This window comes from Diaporthe citri (genome assembly GCF_014595645.1).
Source record: "Diaporthe citri strain NFHF-8-4 chromosome Unknown scaffold_9, whole genome shotgun sequence".
Taxonomy (NCBI): domain Eukaryota; kingdom Fungi; phylum Ascomycota; class Sordariomycetes; order Diaporthales; family Diaporthaceae; genus Diaporthe; species Diaporthe citri.
The window spans coordinates 632,004-655,919 of record NW_025064854.1 but is presented as its reverse complement, the minus strand read 5'-3'; positions in this window follow the sequence as shown (position 1 = coordinate 655,919).

Here is a 23,916-nt window from a genome sequence, read left to right as displayed (position 1 = left end):
GGTCCGGGGCCAATGGTTATCGAACTCTCTCAGACAAAAGCAGACCAGATATTGATCAGCTTTTGTGATAATCACTAGAGGCTGGTCATATATTCTGTTGGAGTCGGTTCATAATGCACCAAGTCGTAGGCATTTAACCGCGATGTGTTTAGATGCTTTAAACACTCGTCTCCCCTTGAATGGTGATTATGTAGGGGTTCACCTAGCTTAAGAATTAAGAGTCTATCTCTTTTGTATGCCTGCAGTCTCTCCCCATTAGAGGTTATCCCACAGGAGGCTATCCCACAGGAGGCTATCCCACAGGAGGCTATCCCACAGGTTATCTCACAACCTCGAATTGGAAATTTGGCGCCCAAACCTCCCGATACCGAAGCAAAGCCGCCAGTCAAGCATAACGAGATCAGCCAGCATAGTGTGGTTCTCAAGTCCGACCATAATATTCTAGGTATTTGGGACACGGTCAAGAAGTTCAAAAAGGTCAGTCCTAAACTATAATCCTCAATAAACAAAGAGACATAACATTCCTGCTAACCCAGGGCACAGGCCGTTCTCGTGTACAATCTCCTCTATATCGCCGCTTCCGCCGACGGCTATCAAATCGTACTCAATGGTCAGTAGTAAGAGACAAGCAACAGTTCCCCTTTGCGTAGTCCTCCGCCCCTGGTCCACACACTAAGCACGGGTCGCGACCACGGGAAACGTAATCGCAAACCAAGGCTTCATCCAACACTTTGTGTTGGCAAGTACGACCCTCGTCACTTGGAAGGCTACTTTAGTTATCCCCTCCGGGGCATATAGCCTCTCAGAACTTAAATAGAACAACATTAATATATAATTACTTCCCATATAATTATTATATATATAAGAAACCTATTAATATTAATTAATAATTATAGGTATTATAAATTAATAAAATAAAAAAGGTAACCTTATAAGAATTTCCTTAACTTAAAAATCATATCTTCTTTATTAATAAGCGTTATATAGTAATAATTACTTCTTTAAGCCTTCCTATATTATTAAACTTTTTAAGTAAATATTATAAAAATTAAATAAATTAAGTAGCATTCCTTATAATATTTATATATATATTTATTATTATTTAAAAGATATGCATTTATTATATATAAAACTTTATTAAAAATAAACCCATTTTTAAATCCTCTTTAAAACTTAATAAAATTTAATAAAGCTTTATTTTGCTAAATAAATAAAGCTTATAATTATTGCAATTATTAAATAAATAAAACTTGCAATTATTATAATTATTAAAGCTAATATAATGCTATATTATAAGTAAGTATAAGTTATATATTATACTTTTAATTAACATAAAAGGACTTAATAATGGGAGAAAGCCTTAGCTTTTAAGGCTTAAAGAAATTAAAAACTTTTTCCTCTTAATAATTATAACTTGCTTATTATTAAATTATTATTATTAACTTACTTTTAAATATTACTTATTTTATTAATATTTCTTTATTTTATTAATTTTATTCTTTATAATATTTATTATAAAAACTTATAAATATAATTAATAATGCTAAAAAGCTATTAGCTTTTATTAAAGGGTATATAATTAATAAAATGCTTGCTTAAACTTTAATTAACTTAGCTTATTATAAATATATTAACTTAAAACTATAGTTTATAATCCTTATATAAAGAGCATTAATAAAACACTTAATTACCTATTTAATAAATACTTTAATAAGCTATATGCAATAAAACCTTTATAATAATAACCTTTTTATTACTTATTATAAAAATTATGCAATGTAAATATAGGCAATATTTAAAGCATTGCTAAATTCTTATTAATAATATTTAAAAGTTTTCCTTTAAATGCAAGGTATTTATATAAGATATAATAATTAATTTATAATATTATAATTAATTATTATAACTTAAGTTAAGGAAAGATTAAAATAAATTAATAATAAGCTTTGCAATGCTTTATTAACCTTAAAATTAAGTATAAATAAATATTATATATAACTTTAAAGATAGTAATTATAAGCATAACCCTTATAAAAGCTATAAGCAAGCTTTAAATAATAATAATTATTAAGAAAATAATCCTTAAGATAATATTTATTATTACTGCTAGCTTTAAATGCATAATTATAAAACTTAAACTTAATAATATAATTTATTAAAAATTAATATAGCTAGTAAAGTTTATTATTATTAATAAAAAGATAAAAATAAAGCTTATATTAAAGATATATATTATACTTAGCATAATCTTAAGTTGCTTTAAAAATGCCTTTATTAAATAAGAAATATAACTTATATAAAATTCTTTCCTTATAATATATTCTTAATAAATACCTAAATTTAGCAAAGTTAATATAATTTATAAAAACTTTTAATAATTTTTATAAGTATATTAAGGATTTATATAACTTATTAAATAATAAAATAAAGATATTTTTTAATATTTATTATTATGCTAAAATTTAGCTAAGTTAATTTTATATAATTTTTCCTTAAATATTTAAAAATTAAGTTAAGGCTTATTATCTTTATTTTATAAATTAAATTAATATATTTATAATAACATACCTTAAAATTAAGATATATTTTAATATAAACTTTAATTATTAATATTATTATATAAATTAAATAATAATAATATTTATAAAGATAAGAATATAAAATTTAAATAAAGATTTATATAAGGTTTTATATTTAATGCTTAATAAGCTGTAACTTTATTAATAAGTATTAAGCTAAGATTATATTAAAAAAAATAACTTAAAAATAATAATAATTAAAGCTTATAAAGAAATTCTTAAGCTAAAAATAGCTTTGTTTAAGCTAGCTTAATTATATAAAGAGTTATTTTTAAACTTAAAATTTATAATAAAAACATAGCTTAGCTATGTAATTATAATTTATATTATAAATAAAGTTTTAAATTAATATTATATTGTTAGCGGGTGCAGGGAATTACGTGAAAAATGGTATTATGCTGAATTCCAGCTGGCTATAAAAAGCTAGCTTTTATGCTTATTTTAAATATTCTTTTAAGAAATTAATTCTTCTCTTTTTTTATATATTTAATGCTTTAATTAAGCTTTTCTTATTTTTAAAAATTTTTAAAATATTTATCTTTTTTTTTTCTTTAATTTCCTTTTATTTTTATCTTCCCTCTTTATTATATTAAAGCTCCTCCTTAAGTTATCCTTAAAAGGGTTTAGCAAAACCTATTCTTTATTATTTAAGTGGCTTGTTTTTATTAATAATTTAGCCTAAGTTAATTTTAATCTTATATATCTTTAATTAATAATAAAAAAAAATAAGTAGTTAGCTATAAGTTAATTATTTATTAATTTTCTTTTTTTTCTTATTTTTATATTAAATATTATTAAATTATTTTATATTTTAGCTTAAAGCTTTAATTAAAGCTTATATTTATTTTTAACTTATTATAAAGAAGAGTTAAATATAATTAAACTTATAATAATATTATAAGCATTTTAAAATTATTTTTTAATTTTAAGATACCTTTTATACTTTTAATATTTAAATAAAATATTATTTTAATTTTATATTAATATATTATTAAGCTTTAAACTTATTTTAAGTTTCTTATTAAAGATTATGCTTAAAATATAATAATAATATAAACTTAAGATTAAAATAATGGATTTAAATTTTATAAATATTATTTAATATTAATTAAAAATGCTTTAAATTCTTAATTAATATTTATTATTATTATTATAATCTTAAGTTTAAAGTAAAAGGGGTTATAATGCAGAATTAAGATATTTATTTTACTTATTTATAAGTTTAATAAATAGCATTATATTATGCATTTTTATATTAATTAAATTATATAAAAAATTTAAACTTAAAGTATAACTTTATTTAAATTTTAATTAAATTTAAATTTAATTTATTAAGAGTTTAATATAATATTAATAAGTAAGATATTAAATATAAATTTAAGGGGTTTTTTTTATTATAACCTTATTATTCTTATTTCTTAATAAAATATCCTTTTATTAAATTTATTTTATTTATTATATTTATTAATACCTTTATCCTTTAAATTTTAATTTAAGTATTTTATAATAATATTAAAAATGAATTTTTTAAAAATAATTACTTTAATTAAAAATATTATTACTTTTAAGTTTCTTTATTTTGTTATTATTTTAATAAGAATTATTATAGCATATATATTATATTTTTAAGCTTAAAGTCTTTTTAAACTTGCTTTTATTTTAAAAATATCTTTAAACCTTAAAAACTATTTATTTTCTTTTACTTAAAGCTAAAAAAAGAATCTTAAGAAACTTATTAAGGGAAAAGAGAGATTTAATTTTACTTATTATTAATTAAAGTATTAATCTTGCTTTAATTAAATTTTATAATTTATTATTAATAATAAATTAAGAACTTAAATTAATATTTTAAAAATTTTATTTTTTATTAATATAATAATTTTGCTATAAATAGCTTTATTTATAATTTATAATTTAAATACTTTAAAGTTTAATAAAATTAATATTATTAAGGTTTTAAATAATCTTAAAATTATTACTTATTAATTTTTTTACTTAAATAATTAAATTTTAAAATTATTTAAGTAATATTATATTACTTTAAACCTAATAAAAGTAATTAAAAGCATTATTATTAAATAATTTATTTAAAAAGATTAAAAAGAAAAGCTTTTTACTTTTTATAAGTTTAATAATTAAACTTATTATATAAACTTAATTATAATTATTAAAGATATTATTTATAATAACCCTTATAATAATTTAAAAGCATAAAAAGAAAAGATTATAAAATATAATTAAGAACTTAATAATATAAATAATATTTCTTTTATTATAATTTAGCCCTTTTATAAAATACTTTTATTATATTTAAAAAAATAATTAGCAGAAAAAGGAATTATTTATAAGTTAATAAGAAATATTCTTTAATTAAATTTTAAATATGCTTTATTAAAAGTTATTAATTAAGAACTTAAGTATTTTAAGTAAGATAAGTATTTATTTATATAAAATAATTTTAATTAAAATTTACTTAATTTAAAAAGGCTAAATTTTCTTTAAAAAAGCTAAAATAATTTTAATTTTTTAAATTACTTTTAAAATAAAAACTTATAAGTTTAATAATTTTTATTTAAATTTAATTATATTAATATTATTAAAAAATATAGTTAGGATTTATAAAATATAAATAAATTTATTAAAAAGTTTATAAAATTAAAACTTAATTTAATTAAGTTTAAAAATAAATTTAAGTTATTTTAATAAAATATTAAAGCTTTTTTTTATAATAAATAATAAAATAATTTTAAAATAATTAAGCTAAAAGTTATAAATTTTATTTAATAGCCTTTAATAAAACTTAATTAAAGTAATCTTAATAATAATAAGGTATAAGCTATAATTTTAATGCTTTTCTTTAAAAAAAATAAATTACTTAAAGTTTATTATAATTATACTTTTTAAAACTATAATATATATTAATATAATAAGCTTAAGTAACTTTTTTTAAATAATTTATTAATAGCTTTTAAGCTAAAGAAATTATTAATATTCCTTAGCTTACTTAAAAATGCTTAAGCTAACCTTTTAAAATATTTAAACTTTATTTATATTTAATTATACTATAATTAAAATAATTATAATTTAAAAGAATATATTTATAATTAATTAAAGTTCTTATTTAAGAAAGGAAAATTTAATTTACCTTATATAATTAAATATTATAAGCTTATTAAGGCAAATCCTTTATTTAAAGGAAAGGCTTTATTAAAAGCCTTAAAAGTAATTTAAAAGCTTAATAATTAAAAGAAAGTTAGCTTAATCTTAATAATTATAAATTTTATAAATTATATAATTTATATTAAAGAAAAGCTTATAATTATAAGTAATAATAAGCTTTTTTAAATAAATATTATTATAATTAAAAGAAAGTATATAGCTAAGGATATTAAAAATTAAAATAAAGTTATAAGAATTATAAAAATTAATTAAGCTTAACTTAAAGATTTTAAAAAAATAAAAAATGATTAATTTTAAATTATTAATAATAAGTTGTAATTAAAGAATAAAAAGAAAATAAGGAAAAGGAAAAACTTATTTATTAATTAAAATTAAACTTAAAAGGAAAATACTAAGTTTCCTATAATAAAAATAAATTTAATAAATATAATAAACTTAAAATTAAAAAAGCATGCTTAATAACCCTTATTATTTAAAAAAAAAGCAATTTAAGTAATTTTAACTATAATTATTAAAATAAGTATTATAAATATTTTAATATTTAATAATATTAATTTAATTCTTATTAAGCATTTATTAATAATATAATTTAAAGTATATACTTTATTAAAGATATCTTTTAAGTTAATATATTTTAAGAATTATATTAAAAACTTATCTTTTAAAGTTAATGTAATTATTTTTTTAAGAAATAATATTAAGGCTAATATTTTAATTAATTTATTATAAATTATTTAATATTAAATTAACTTTATTGCTATATTTATTATAAATATAATTAATTAAGGATATTTTAATTTAGCTTATTTAATAATTTATATAAAAGTAAATAATTATTTTTTATAGCTTATTCTTTTAAATATTAAAGTTAAAATAAATTTCTTATTCTTATTATATTATAAATATAATAAACTTTTATATACTTTGCTTAATAATATAAACTTAATAATATATAATAAGGATTTTTTATTTTTAATTAAAGTTATAAAAAAGTAAATTTATATTAATTTAAATAAAATTAAAGCTATATTCTTTATTATTAATAATAAAGCTTTTAATACCTTATATTATATTCTTTTAAAAATACTCTTTTTTTAAATATAAATTTAATATTTAAATAATTAAAGGAATATCTTTATGCTTATCTTATTCTTAATAATATTAAGGTAATATATAATTTAAAATAAAAGAATTAAAAACTTTTTAAAGTAGCTTTACTTAAGGAAGCTTAAGTTTCTTAAAAATATTTATTAGCTTTTAAAAACATTTCTTTATTTTTTTTAAGCCTTAATTAAAGCTTAATATTAATTAATATATTAATTATATTAATTTATTTTAATATTAAGATAAAAGAAAATAAAAAGATTTTAAGCATTTTTTTAAATAAAAATATAAGAAGTTTAATTTTTATATTTATAAAAAACTTTTAAGCTAAAGTTTAAAAGATTTATTAAGTTAAAAAGAAAGGTTAATAAATATTAACTTATATTTATAATGCTTATTTATAAAAAAGAGCTATATATATTAAAAAATAAATTAATAAAATTTCTTTTACTTTAATTATTATTAAATTAATTAATAAAATTATTTAACCTTTAATTAAAACTTTTTATAAGCAAATAGGCATTAAAGTTTATTTTATAAATAACTATTCTTTTAATAATATTGTTTTTAAGGGCATAGTTAATTAAAAATTTGCTTATAAAGAAAAAGTAAAATTAGCTATAAATAAGAATTATAAAAGTAAATATAATATTTAAATTTAGTTAAAGTTTTCTTTAATTAATAAGGGATTAAGATTAATACTTAATTAACTAAATACTTTTTTATAAAAAAACTATAATTCCTTTTTAAAGTAAGAAAAAGAAATATTTATTTATTTACTTTTTAATTAAGAAAAATCTTTAATATAGGATTAATTTTATATTATTTAAATTAATATTAATATAGCATTATTATAATTTATTTAAATAATTCCTTATAAAGTATATTAAATAAAGATAATTTAATTTTTAAAAGCTTTAAAAGAAATAGCTATTAAAATACTTAAGAATTAATAAGCTAATGAAATTATTAAGAAATCTTATATTGCCTATAGAAATTAATAATTTCTTATGAAAAAGAAGGATTTTAATTATTAACTTATTAATAATATTTTAAAAGTTAATAAAGTTATAATTAAAAATGCCTTTATTTTACTATTAATAAATAAGTTTGCTAAGAAATTTATAATATATAAAATATTATCCCTTTTTAATTTTTTCTTAGGATATAATTAAATTAAGCTAAATAAGAAAAGTTAAGATATTATAACTTTTTTTACTTTAATTAAATTATTTTAATAATATAACTTATTTATAAAAGCTATAAATTTTATTACTTAATTTATATAATATATAATTTAAATTTTTTATAACTTAATTTTTATAATATATAAATCCTTTTTTAATAATATTATAATTAAGGGTTTAAAAATAAATTATAAAAATAAAGAAATACTTATTTTATTAAGGATTTAGAAATATATAGCTAAATATATTAAGAATTTTAATAATATTCTTTATAATTTTAAGCTGGCTAAAGGGGTAATTAATGCTATTAAATTAAAATAATATAAGCAATAAGTTAATATTATTAACTATATTTATAGAATATTTAATTAATTTTTATTAAATAAGAAAATTATTAAAATTAATAAATAAAATACTTATAAGAATATAATTAAGCTTAAATCCTTTTTAAACTTATTAAATTTTTATAAAGCATAAATGCCTTTTTATAAGATTATTGCTAAGCTATTATTTAACCTTTTAAAAAAGGGTAGACCTTATTAATAAATCTTAAATTATTAAAAAGCTATAAATGCTTTTAAAGCTATAATTACTTTAAAGCTATACTTAATTAATATTAATTATTTTAATAATAAAATTATTCTTATAATAAATATAAATTTTAAGGGATAGGGTGCATACCTTATATAAATTAAAGATAAATTGCAATACTTAGTTTAATATAAGAGTAATACCTAAATAAGGGCTAAAAAGCTATATAATATAATAAAATGAAAATATAAAGTTATTTTATATGCAATTAAATATTTATGCTTTTATATTTATAGCGTTTACTTTACTTTAAAAATAAATTTAAATATTTTAATTTAATAATTAAAGGAATTTACCTTAAATATATTAAGCGTTTATATTATAAGATAGTTAGCTATAATTAAGATATATAATTTTATTATTTATTATATTAAAAGTTTTAAGAATATTATTATAAATATACTTTTTAAAAAGCTATTAAAGCTATTAAATAAGGCAAACTATAAATTTAAAGGAAATATTAAGGATTGATATAATGCTATTCTTAATTAATTATTTTAATTTTAATTATTTAATTAAGAATTATTATTACTTAATAATTATTTTTAATTAAAAGAATTACTTAAAATTACTTAATATCTTTATTATAAAACTTATTTTAAAAACTTAATATTATAATAATAATTATTTTTTTATAAAAAGGCTTATTATTTCTTTATTTATAAAGGAACTTTTTGGAAATAATTTAAAAAGAATTTATTATAATAGCAAGTTATTAATAACCTTAATTAAAGATAGGAAATTATTAAGAACTATTATGCTCTTTTTAGGTATTATAAAAGGAATACTATTTATTTCTGGATTTAAGCTATATATTATTAAAAAAGAATATATATTAATATTAAAAAGGCTATTATTAATTATCCTTATTGTAATAAATAAAATACTTAAATTTATAATAATGAAATTATTTTAATTATATTAAATTAATTATTTATTAAAATTTATATTAATATTTAATATTTACTTTTTAATTAAAGATATAATAAGTTAATTAAAGGATAATATAATTTAATAAAATAGATTAAAGCTATATTTCTTAAGGTAGTTAACTTAAAAAGCATTAAAAAGTTCTTTATTTAAAAATTTTTTTTTAAATAAGGGCTTTTAATAAAAGTAATAATAAATAAGGGATAAAAGAATATAAGTTAATTTACTTAATATTTCTTAATAATTAAAATTAAAAAGATTATAATCTTAATATATAACCCTTATATTAATAATATTATTAAATATAAATACTTTATTATTATTATTATTATTAAGAAAATGCTTAATAAAGGGATTAAAGGCTAAGTATAAATCTTATTTTATGCCTTCTTTGCTAATTAAACTTTACTTAAAAGATTTTATAAAAAGAGTTCCTTTTATCTTTTTTATAACTTTAAATTAATTATTTTAATTAAAATCATTATTCCTATATAATATATTTAAATTTAAACTTTAAATATATTTACTTAAAATATTTTTAATTTCTAGCTTTAATTATTTTTTAATTTTTTATAAAATATAAAGATAGTAATTAAATTAATTTTTAATTATAAAAGGAAAGCTGCATAATAAGATATATATTATGGTTTTCCTTAACCTATTCCTTTAAAAAAGGATAACTTAGTTTTGCTTATTAATAAGTAAAGGAAAGCTAATTATTCCTTATTTTAAAAACTAACTTATTATTAATTTAATTTTTTTATTATTTATAAAATTTATTATAATAATGTTTATAAACTTTAAATACTTAATGGTATTTACCTTTTAAGTATATTTTTATTAAAATAATTAAAAAGATTTATTAATTATTTTAAAATTTAAAAACTTAAATCTTATTTACTTTAAAAAACTAATCTTATGAGTATTATAAATAATAATAACCCCTTTTTAAATATTTTAATAAAATTTAATTTATTTAATCTTATTTTAAATAATCTTAACTTTAATTATTATTAAGATTAATTAAATATATTTTTATTTATTACTTAAGTATATTAATTATTTATAAACTTAAACTTATTAAATTCTTTAAACTTTAATATTTAAGATATTAAACCTATAATATACTTATATATAAAGTAAAGAAACTTAAGAAATAAGCCTTTATAATTTATTAATATTTCTTTACTTTAATTAAATAATCCTTAACATTCTTAATATAACTAGCTTAGCGATATTTTTAAATCTTAGCTTAGGTATTTATTTAAAGGGAAAGGGTTATCTTTTCTTATATATATATATATATATTTATTATAATATAGAATTTCTTTTTTTATATGTATTTATTTACTTAATTAAATTTAACCTTAAGTTTAAATAAGAAATATTATATTTTTAAAAAATATATTATAAAATTTACTATATATTTATTTATTATTTTCTTGTTAAGATTAAAAACTTTCTTTTTCTTTTTAACAATTTAATTTACTTTTCCCTTTTTCCTTTTATTTTAATTACTATTTATACCTTATTAAAAGCTTATTTTTATAATTAATATAATAAGAATTTTATATTATAAGGTTATAATTATTAACCTTAAATAATGCTAGCCTTTTTATTTTAAATAATATTAAAATTAATTATTTCTTTAAGTTATATTATTTTATTAATAGTAATTATAAAGTTAAGCATACCCTTAAACTTTACTTATTTAATTATTATAATTTCTTATACCTTCTTTATATTATTATATTTATTAAAGATATAATTAAATTCCTTAATATAATAAATATAATTAATATAAGCATTATTATAAAAATTATATAAGGAGTGATAATTAAAGAAGGGAATTATAATAAGGATGTTTTTATTTATAATTAAGGAAAAGTTATAACTTATATACTTTAAGTAATACTTATAAAGAAAAGTATTTTAATGGTTATAAAAGGCTATAAGTAAAGCTATTTAATAATAGTAATTAAAATAGTTATATATTGCTATTATATATTTTTTATAAAAAGCTTTATTACTTTTCTTAATAATAATAGTATTTATATGGCTTTTAATTAAATTCTTAATATTATTTAAAAACTACTTTTTTTATAGTTTATTAAGAAATTTATTAATAATTCTTTAATTATTTTTTTAAAAATAAAATTAATAAGTTGCTAAGTAAGGTATTAATTTTATTTAATATTAATAATCTTATATATATAAATACCTTTTATAAAAGCATTATAAAGAATAGTTTTAATAAATTAATTTTTATTAAAGATGCCTTTTAGCTTAAAGAAGGTATAAATACCTTTAATTAAGACTTGCTTAATTTATAAGTTATAATAAATGGTTTAAGAAAGGAAAAAGAAATCCTTTTATATTAAACTTTTTAACTTTAATTAAAAAGGATTTAATAATAAAGATATTATTATAAAAAAATATTTAAAGATAAGAAGATTATAATATTTTGCTTTAATTTTAGCTTAATTTAAAGGCTAATTAAAGTTAAAAGGATATTAAGAAAAAAAAAAAAAAAAAAAAAAAACTTAAGAAAAGAAAGGAAATTTATATATATAAAGTTATTATAATAAGAAAAAGCGGGTAATATTAATAATAAGCTACTTTATTATTAAAAGAAGTAATTTATTACCTTGCTTTTAATTAAGGTTAGTTTATTACTTAAAAGAAATTACTTATCTTTAATTCCTTACTTATAAAGAAATTATTTATTTTTTTATTATAAAGAAATTTTAATTAAGTAGCTTATTTTAATTTATACTTAATAAACTTATAAATTAAAAAAAGAGTACTTTATAATTAACTATTATTTAAGAAAAATAAAAAACTATATACCTTTTTTACTTTAATTATTAATAAAATAATAAATTAATAGCTTTTAATAATAACTTATAAGCTTTTTTATTGCTTTTTCTTTTTAATTAATATAATTATTTAACTTAAGGAAAGTAAGTTATTAGCTTTTATTACTTTAGCCTATATATACTGCTATACCTATTTATTTATAACTAAGCCCTCTTTCTTTCTTTCTTTTCTTCTTTTTCTTCTTACCTTTATATTATTATTAATTAAAAGTTAAAAATTAGCTATTACTTAGCTATTTTAATAATAATATGCTTTTAATATATTAATCTTTTTTTTTATTTAATTCTTATTTAAGGATAAGTAATAATTATTTATAAAAGCTACCTTAAGTTATAGCTAAATATTAATTATATCTCTTTTTTATTTTTAACTTTCTTTATCTTAATTACTTATATAATAATTTTTAAAAGTATAAGGCTCTTTTTATTATTATACCTTCCCTTTTTATTATTTAACTTTTATTATTTATTTTTTATTTTATTATTTATTTCCTTTACTTTCTTTCTTTATAATTAAAAGCTAAAATATTTTTTAATTAAAAAGGCAAGGTAAAAAAGCAATTTTAATTACCCTTATATTATAAAATACTTTAAAATCTTAATGCCTTAATTTTAATAATTAAGCTTATTAATTTAAAAAAGAATAATTTAATATTAATAATTTTAAAACTTCCTTACTTTAATAACTTTAAAAACCTACTTAATAAAGCATTATAATTCTTAAATATTATAAATATTTAAAATTAATAAAACTTTACTTAAAAAGCAAGTATTAACTTTTTTAAAGATTTCTTTAAAATAAGAATTATTATAAATAAAATTTACTTAAATAATATTTAATAATCCTAAACTCTTAATTAATTATTATTTTTTAATATAAAATAAATAATATTTAATAATAAGCTTATAAAAATAATATAAAAATATTTTTTAAGCATTAATTTTTATCTTAAGTTAAGAAAATTAGCTAAATTAATAAATTTAATAAAATAATATTAAGCCTTTCTTACCTTTAATTTCTTTAATATAAAAAGAATGCTTTATAAATATAAAAAATTAAAAACTTAATATATTATAGCCCTTATAACTTAATAGCTTCTTAACTTTTAAGATATTATATTTTTACTTAAAAAACCTTTATATTATAATTATATTTTACTTAAGAAATATTAATAATATAAATTAATAAAAAATTATAAATTCATTATTATATTTATTTATATATTTAATTATTAAATAATAATAATTTTTAATAAGATAAAAAATTTTTACTTATTATGGAATAATTTTATATTAAGAGATAAAAAAAATAAGATAAATAAGAATGCTAAAGTGCTTATTTATAAATATTTAATGGCTACCTTAAAAGATAAAATGCAAGATTTTAATAAAAAGTTTATATTAAAATTAAAATAAATTAATAAAGTATTTTATAAATAATATATTATTAAGTTTATTAAAAATTATTTTAAGGAAAATTAAGGAAAGAATAATTAAGAGGTATAGGATTAAGTTAAGACTTTTTTAATTAAAACTATATATTATAAAATGCTTAAAGCTATTATTAGCATTATTACTTAAATATTTATTATTTAATTAAAGCTTAATAAAATTAATAAAGCTATTTAAATACTTATATTAATTCCCTTTATTAAAATTAATAATATAAAAGTAATTTAAATAAGAAGTAAGCTTTTATTATAAAGAAATATTATTTAGTAATAGCTATTTAAATTATAATATATTAAAATTACTATTAATTATAAAAAAAAGTATAAAGAAAATAATACTTTTAATATAAATTAATTTAATAACTTAATTTTAAATATTTAATATATAAAGGTATATAAACTTTTAAATAATTTAAAATTAACTAAGCATAATTTTAATTAAATAAGCCTTTAACTTAAGTATTATATTATAAGATATTTTAAAGTTAATAAGGAATGCTTACCTTAATATATATAAAGATCTTTCTTACTTGCCTATTTTAATAATAAATATAAATAAAACTTAAAGTGCATTAATTAACTTAAAATAATTAAAATAATAATAAAGTTTGCTTAAGGATGATTTAAAAGGCTTATAAATAAGTTAATTAAGTAATTAAATATAGGGCATAAATATTAAAAGCAAAAGCTTTATAAGAAATAAAAGTAAAAGTTAGTAAAGCTAGCATGCTATACTTAATATAATAATTAAAAGGAAAAATAAATTTACTTTTTATTTTATAAAAGTATTTAAATCTTTAATAACTATATTAATATTAATTATTAAAGCAAACTTTAATAGTTAAAAAAATATAATTAATAAATATGCTATTAAGTAAATTTTAAAAATATTTAAAGCTTTTATAAAAAAATAAAAGCTATAATAAGATAAATAAATAAGGAATTAAAAATAATAATAATAATTAAGATTATAATAAAATAAATTTTAAAATTTATAAGCTTAATTAAAAATAGCAAAGTTTTATTTTATTAATTTTTGCAATACTTATTATAAAATACTTAAAAAGGGATATATTAATAAATATAAGAAATTATATAAGAAATAATATTGCATTAAATTTTAGCTAATTATAAAAAGCTAGCTTTTATGCTTATTTTAAATATTTTTTTAAAAAATTAACTTTTTTCTTTTTTTATATATTTAATGCTTTAATTAAGCTTTTTTTATTTTTAAGAATTTTTAAAATATTAATTTTTTTCCTTTCTTTAGTTCCCTTTTATTCCTATTTTCCCTCTTTATTGCATTAAAGCTCCTCCTTAAGTTATCCTTAAGAGGGTTTAGCAAAACCTATCCCCCATTATTTAGGTAGCTCGTTTTTAATATTAATTATAAATATAATGGCTAAAAGCTTAGGAGAGGATAATAATTATAATTTTAAGCATTTTAAGAAAATTAAAGGTTTAGCTAATTAAACTTAAGCTATTTAAGCTTTAAGCAGCTAAAATCCTATAATATTAGCTATAAAGCTTAAAGTAATAATGCTTATAAAGAAGAAGAAAAATAACCTTAAAAGAAAAGATATTATATTTATAAAAAGGAAGAATATTAATTAATTAAATATTTAATTAATAAGCAATATTTAATAAGAAAAAGCTATTTAATATAATATAAATATAAAGGTTATAATAATAATTTTAATACTTTTTTAAGTAAATTTAAAGAATATAAAATAAATAATAAAGATAAATTTTATAAATATAAAAATAAATAAAATTAAGATAATAATTATAATGGCAATACTTATATTATAAAGATAAAACTTAATAAGGAAATTTATTATATAAATATTAATTTCTTAATTAATAAAGTGTTTATATATTAAATTATAAGAAATAATATTTTTTAAATAAAGATAATTATTATAGCTAGCTAATTTATTTTAAAGAATAAATATAATTAAACTTATTTTTAAGGAATTTTATTAAATATAAAAGCATTATTAATATTTATAGCTAAATATAAGTAATTTCTTATATTATAATAAAAAAACTTAAAATATTAAATTAATATAATTGCTATAAGAAAAGCTAAAGTTAAATTTAATAATAAGATAATTATTAATTTACTTAATATAATGGAAATTTCCATCTTAATTAATTATATTAACTTTTATATTATTTAAGCATAAACCTTATTTTTGCTTTGCTTAATAAATATAAATAAGCTTTAAGTATATTATAATAATATTATAAATAAAATGGTTTTCTTTAATAATATAATTATTATATTAATACTTAAAAAATAAGGTTACTTATGGTTTTTCTTAAATTAAATTATTAATATTATATATTTCCTTTTAAAAATAAAAATAAGGAAATTTTATTATTATTTTAAATATTTATTAATAAATTAATTATGCTAAATGCTTAAAAAAGCTAGCAATTTAAATATTAATAAATAAGTAATAATAAAGATTAAAAAGATATATTATTATTATTAAATAAATAAACCTATGTTTAAGTATTTTAAGTTTACGTTATATAATGATTATGAATTTAATTATAAAATCTTAATTAATATAATGTATTTAAGCAAATGCTTAATTCTTTATATTATAAATTAAGTTATGGTTTTTTAAGGAGTAAAATTCTTAAAATCTATATTTATAAAAACTATATAGCAAATATTGCAAATACTTTAAATTAATATATATTAAGAATTATTAAATATTATTAAATATAACGTAGGAATAAACTTTACATCTTTAAAATTCTATTTAAAGGTATAAATAATAGGAATTAAATATAAATAAATCTTTATAAAGGTATATTAATTTATTAGGAAAGTTAAAAGATATTATTAAGCCCTTAAATAAATATATAAAATCTTATATATTAAATTATATAATAATATAAATAATAATGCTATTTTATAAATAGCTATAAAAGCTATTAATAATATTATTAAATTAAATAAATTAATCCTTATATTTTTAATTTTTAATACTTACTTATAAGTATTATATAAGTTATTATTATTATTATTAATATAAAAGTAAATAAAAGCTATTTTAAAGGCTATAAAAATGCTATAAAAAACTATAGCTAAACGATAAGTATAAAACGTATTAAATATTAAGGTTAAACCTATCTTTAATATGGAATATTTGCTATAATGCAAAGTTTATATATAAAAAGAGAAAAAGGGATAAAAGGGTTTATATAAGGTTATTGCTATAAATAGCCATAATATAACCTTAAATATATTAAATAAAGCTATAATGTTTAAGTTAATAATTATTTAATTATATTATTAAAATAATAATAAGGAAATATAACCCTTATAAGCAAAAAACCTAGCTATAAAACTTTAAATGCAATTTATTATATAATTACTATTATTAAAAATAAAAAATTACATTATTATATTATATATCTTAAAAAAGAAAATAAAAACTATAATTTAGCAATTAAATTAAAATAAAATAAAGTTATTATAATATTAAGCTTATTATTTAAAGAGTTTAATAAAATAGAAATTAATAACCTTATTATTAAAGATATTTTTTAAATTAAGAAATAATTAATAAAATAATATAATAAATATATATTTCTTTAAGTTTTATATAATATAAAAGGTAAAAAGTAAAATTATAAAACTTTATAAGAAATTTTAATTTATTATTTAAAGTTATAATAATAATAAAAAGAAATTAATTTTAATGCAAAGCTTAATTATTTAAAGAATAAGTTAATAAATAATCTTTATACTTACCCTTTTATTAATTTAAGAAAAAGGCATAATTCTTATACTTTAAGATATTACTTAAGCTTACCTTTAAGTAAAGTTAAAATTATATAAAATAATCCTTGCAAAGTTATTAAAAAAATTAAAGAATAAATACCCTTTAAGCATAATTATTTATATTATTTAATCCTTATATAATATAATAAAATCCAATATTTATTAATTTAATATATATTAAAAACATTATTAATAAAAGCTTAAGATAAACTACTTTATATATAATCTTTGCTTAATAATTATAAAGCTTATATAACTCTTTAAAATAATAAATATATAAATAAATAATATATTAATTTTATTTATGCTAAAATTTTAAAATAAAGAAAAGATTAAAATAAAAGCTATAAAATTATAAAGAAAATTAAAATAAAAGCTAATGCTTAAAAACTTAATAAATTATAATAAGGCTTATATAATTATAAACATTATTAACTTAATTACTACTTAATAAAAAGGATAAGTTAATAAACTTACCTTTATTAATATAATAATTAAAGATACTTTTTAAAAATACCTTAAATAAAAAGCTTATAAAGCATATATAGCTTTAATTTATTAATTAAAAGCTTTATATAATCTTTTAATAATTACATAAATATAAAATTTAAAGGCAAGAAATTATAAAAGCTTAAATATATAATTATTATAGTAAATAAATAACATTATGCAAGAAATTAAGTATATATCCCTAAATCTTAAAATAGCAAAACTTTTTATATTTATAAATAAATTATTTATAAATAATTAAGACTTAATATCTTAACTTAAATATATTATTATTCTTATAAATAAAACTTATAAGGAAACCAAGGGATTTATAATAACGGGTAATATTTTCCATTAATTATTAATAAAATATAAATATATTACCTAAAGCATATTAACAAGCAAAATTTATAATATTGGCAGGTGCAGGGAATTATATAAGAAATGGTACCGCATTAAATTTTAGCTAGCTATAAAAAGCTAGCTTTTATGCTTATTTTAAACATTTTTTTAAGAAATTAACTCTTTTCTTTTCTTATATATTTAATGCTTTAATTAAGCTTTTCTTATTTTTAAGAATTTTTAAAATATTTATTTTTTCCCTTTCTTTAATTTCCTTTTATTTCTATCTTCCCTCTTTATTATATTAAAGCTTCTTCTTAAGTTATCCTTAAAAGGGTTTAATAAAACCTATTTTTTATTATTTAAGTAATTTATTTTTATTAATAATTTAGCTTAAGTATAATTTTAATTTTATATATTTTTAATTAATAATAAGAAAAATAAAAAGTTAATTATAAATTAATTATTTATTAATTTTATTTCTTTTTATTTTTATATTAAATATTATTAAATTATTTTATATATTAACTTAAAGCTTTAATTAAAGCTTATATTTATTTTTAACTTATTATAAAGAAAAGTTAAATATAATTAAATTTATAATAATATTATAAATGCTTTAAAATTATTTTTTTAATTTTAAAGTATTTCTTATATTTTTAATATTTAAATAAAATATTATTTTAATTTTATATTAATATATTATTAAGCTTTAAACTTATTTTAAGTTTTTTATTAAAGATTATACTTAAAATATAATAATAATATAAACTTAAAATTAAAATAATAAATTTAAACTTTATAAATATTATATAATATTAATTAAAAATACTTTAAATTCTTAATTAATATTTATTATTATTATTATAATTTTTAGCTTAAAGTAAAAAGAGCTATAATATAAAATTAAAATGCTTATTTTACTTATTTATAAATTTAATAAATAATATTATATTATATATTTTTATATTAATTAAATTATATAAAAAACTTAAATTTAAAGTATAATTTTATTTAAGCTTTAATTAAATTTAAATTTAATTTATTAAGGATTTAATATAATATTAATAAATAAAGTATTAAATATAAATTTAAAAAGCTTTTTTTATTATAACTTTATAATTCTTATTTCTTAATAAAATATCTTTTTATTAAATTTATTTTATTTATTATATTTATTAATACCTTTATTTTTTAAATTTTAATTTAAGTATTTTATAATAATATTAAAGATAAATTTTTTAAAAATAATTATTTTAATTAAAAATATTATTGCTTTTAAATTTTTTTATTTTATTATTATTTTAATAAGAATTATTATAATATATATATTATATTTTTAAGCTTAAAGTCTTTTTAAATTTACTTTTATTTTAAAAATATCTTAAAATTTTAAAAATTATTTATTCTTTTTTATTTAAAATTAAAAAAGGAATTTTAAGAAATTTATTAAAAAAAAAGAAAAATTTAATTTTATTTATTATTAATTAAAATATTAATCTTATTTTAATTAAACTTTATAATTTATTATTAATAATAAATTAAAAACTTAAATTAATATTTTAAAAATTTTACTTTTTATTAATATAATAATTTTATTATAAATAGCTTTATTTATAATTTATAATTTAAATATCTTAAAGTTTAATAAAATTAATATTATTAAGGTTTTAAATAACCTTAAGATTATTACTTATTAATTCTTTTATTTAAATAATTAAATTTTAAAATTGCTTAAGTAATATTATATTATTTTAAACTTAATAAAAATAATTAAAAGTATTATTATTAAATAATTTATTTAAAAAAATTAAAAAAAAGAGCTTTTTACTTTTTATAAATTTAATAATTAAATTTATTATATAAATTTAATTATAATTATTAAAAATATTATTTATAATAATTCTTATAATAACTTAAAAGCATAAAAAAGAAAAATTATAAAATATAATTAAAAACTTAATAATATAAATAATATTTTTCTTATTATAACTTAGCTTTTTTATAAAATATTTTTATTATATTTAAAAAAGTAGTTAATAAAGGAAAAAATTATTTATAAATTAATAAAGAATATTTTTTAATTAAACTTTAAATATATTTTATTAAAAGTTATTAATTAAAAATTTAAGTATTTTAAGTAAAATAAGTATTTATTTATATAAAATAATTTTAATTAAAATTTACTTAATTTAAAAAGATTAAATTTTCTTTAAGAAAATTAAAATAATTTTAATTTTTTAAATTATCTTTAAAATAAAAACTTATAAGTTTAATAAATTTTATTTAAATTTAATTATATTAATATTATTAAAAGATATAATTAAAATTTATAAAATATAAATAAATTTATTAAAAGGTTTATAAAGTTAAAATTTAATTTAATTAAGTTTAAAAATAAATTTAAGTTATTTTAATAAAATATTAAAGCTTTTTTTATAATAAATAATAAAGTAATTTTAAAATAATTAAGCTAAGAATTATAAATTTTATTTAATAGCTTTTAGCAAAACTTAATTAAAGTAATTTTAATAATAATAAAGTATAAGCTATAATTTTAATATTTTTCTTTAAAAAAATAAATTACTTAAAATTTATTATAGCTATATTTTTTAAAATTATAATATATATTAATATAATAAGCTTAAGTAATTTCTTTTAAATAATTTATTAATAACTTTTAAATTAAAGAAATTATTAATATTTCTTAGCTTATTTAAAAATGCTTAAGTTAACCTTTTAAAGTATTTAAATCTTATTTATATTTAATTATATTATAATTAAAATAATTATAATTTAAAAAAATATATTTATAATTAATTAAAGTTTTTATTTAAGAAAAAAAGATTTAATTTACTTTATATAATTAAATATTATAAGCTTATTAAAATAAATTCTTTATTTAAAGAAAAGGCTTTATTAAAAGCCTTAAAAGTAATTTAAAAGCTTAATAATTAAAAAAAAATTAATTTAATTTTAATATTTATAAATTTTATAAATTATATAATTTATATTAAGAAAAAAGCTTATAATTATAAATAATAATAAGCTTTTTTAAATAAATATTATTATAATTAAGAAAAAGTATATAATTAAAAATATTAAAAATTAAAATAAAGTTATAAAAATTATAAAAATTAATTATATTTAATTTAAAAACTTTAAAAAAGTAAAAAATAATTAATTTTAAATTATTAATAATAAGTTATAATTAAGAAATAAAAAAAAAATAAGGAAAAAGAAAAACTTATTTATTAATTAAAATTAAACTTAAAAAGAAAATGCTAAATTTTTTATAATAAAAGTAAGCTTAATAAATATAATAAACTTAAAATTAAAAAAGTATATTTAATAATCCTTATTACTTAAAAAAAAGGTAATTTAAGTAATTTTATTTATAATTATTAAAATAAGTATTATAAATATTTTAATACTTAATAATATTAATTTAATTTTAATTAAATACTTATTAATAATATAATTTAAGATATATATTTTATTAAAAATACTTTTTAAATTAATATATTTTAAAAATTATATTAAAAGCTTATTTTTTAAAGTTAATATAATTACTTTTTTAAAAAATAATATTAAAATTAATACTTTAATTAATTTATTATAAATTATTTAATATTAAGTTAACTTTATTATTATATTTATTATAAATATAATTAATTAAAAATATTTTAATTTAGCTTACTTAATAATTTATATAAAAGTAAAGAATTATTTTTTATAATTTATTTTCTTAAATATTAAAGTTAAAATAAATCTTTTATCTTTATTATATTATAAATATAATAAACTTTTATATACTTTACTTAATAATATAAACTTAATAATATATAATAAAAATTTCTTATTTTTAATTAAAGTTATAAAAAAATAAATTTATATTAATTTAAATAAAATTAAAGCTATATTTTTTATTATTAATAATAAAGCTTTTAATACCTTATATTATATTTTTTTAAAAATATTCTTTTTCTTAAATATAAATTTAATATTTAAATAATTAAAAGAATATTTTTATACTTATTTTACTTTTAATAATATTAAAATAATATATAATTTAAAATAAAAGAATTAAAAGCTTTTTAAAGTAACTTTTTTTAAAAAAGCTTAAGTTTTTTAAAAATATTTATTAGCTTTTAAAAGTATTTTTTTACTTTCTTTAAGCTTTAATTAAAGCTTAATATTAATTAATATATTAATAATATTAATTTATCTTAATATTAAAATAAAAAAAAATAAAAAAGTTTTAAATATTCTTTTAAATAAAAATATAAAAAGTTTAATTTTTATATTTATAAAAAACTTTTAAATTAAAGTTTAAAAAATTTATTAAGTTAAAAAAAAAAGTTAATAAATATTAATTTATATTTATAATACTTATTTATAAAAAAAAGTTATATATATTAAAAATAAATTAATAAAATTCTTTTTACTTTAATAATTATTAAATTAATTAATAAAACCTTTTAATTTTTAATTAAAACTCTTTATAAATAAATAAGTATTAAAGTTTATTTTATAAATAATTATTCTTTTAATAATATTATTTTTAAAAATATAATTAATTAAAAACTTATTTATAAAGAAAAAGTAAAATTAATTATAAATAAAAATTATAAAAATAAATATAATGCTTAAATTTAGCTTAAGTTTTTTTTAATTAATAAAAAATTAAAATTAATGCTTAATTAATTAAATGCTTTTTTATAAAAAAATTATAACTTTTTTATAAAAAAATTATAACTTTTTTTTAAAATAAAAAAAAGAAATATTTACTTATTTATTTTTTAATTAAAAGAAATCTTTAATATAAAATTAATTTTATATTATTTAAATTAATATTAATATAATATTATTATAATTTATTTAAATAATTCTTTATAAAGTATATTAAATAAAAATAATTTAACTTTTAAAAGCCTTAAAATAAATAGCTATTAAAATATTTAAAAATTAATAAATTAATAAAGTTATTAAGAAATCTTATATTATTTATAAAAATTAATAATTTTTTATAAAAAAAAAACATTTTAATTATTAATTTATTAATAATATTTTAAAAGCTAATAAAGTTATAATTAAAAATATCTTTATTTTATTATTAATAAATAAGTTTATTAAGAAATTTATAATATATAAAATATTATTTTTTTTTATTTCTTTTTTAAAATATAATTAAATTAAATTAAATAAAAAAAGTTAAAATATTATAACCTTTTTTATTTTAATTAAATTATTTTAATAATATAACTTATTTATAAAAGTTATAAATTTTATTACTTAATTTATATAATATATAATTTAAATCTTTTATAACTTAATTTTTATAATATATAAATTCTTTCTTAATAATATTATAATTAA